The sequence below is a fragment of the Egretta garzetta genome, unplaced genomic scaffold (genome assembly GCF_000687185.1).
Source record: "Egretta garzetta isolate BGI_Z169 unplaced genomic scaffold, ASM68718v1 scaffold997, whole genome shotgun sequence".
Taxonomy (NCBI): domain Eukaryota; kingdom Metazoa; phylum Chordata; class Aves; order Pelecaniformes; family Ardeidae; genus Egretta; species Egretta garzetta.
In genome coordinates, this window is record NW_009260336.1 from 194,214 (window position 1) to 194,516 (window position 303).

A 303-nucleotide genomic window follows, 5' to 3' on the forward strand; every position below is an offset into this window, starting at 1 on the left:
CAAGGCGCCTCCCCACCCCACCCTCCCTGGGCGGGCACCACCATCTCCTGCCCCCCCATTTCCCTCTGCCGACCCCGGGTTCCTCCCCATGCCCTCTCCTGCGTACATGTCCCCTGGGGGGTCCCCGCCGCCAGGCAGGCGGGACCCATCTCACGCCCCCCCCCGTCCCCGTCCCCGTCCAGGTCTACGTCCCCACCGTCTTCGAGAAGTACACGGCCTCCCTCCAGGTTGGCAGCAAGCTCGTGAAGATCCACCTCTGGGACACGGCAGGGGGGACAGGAGGGGACGGGAACGGCGGGGGCG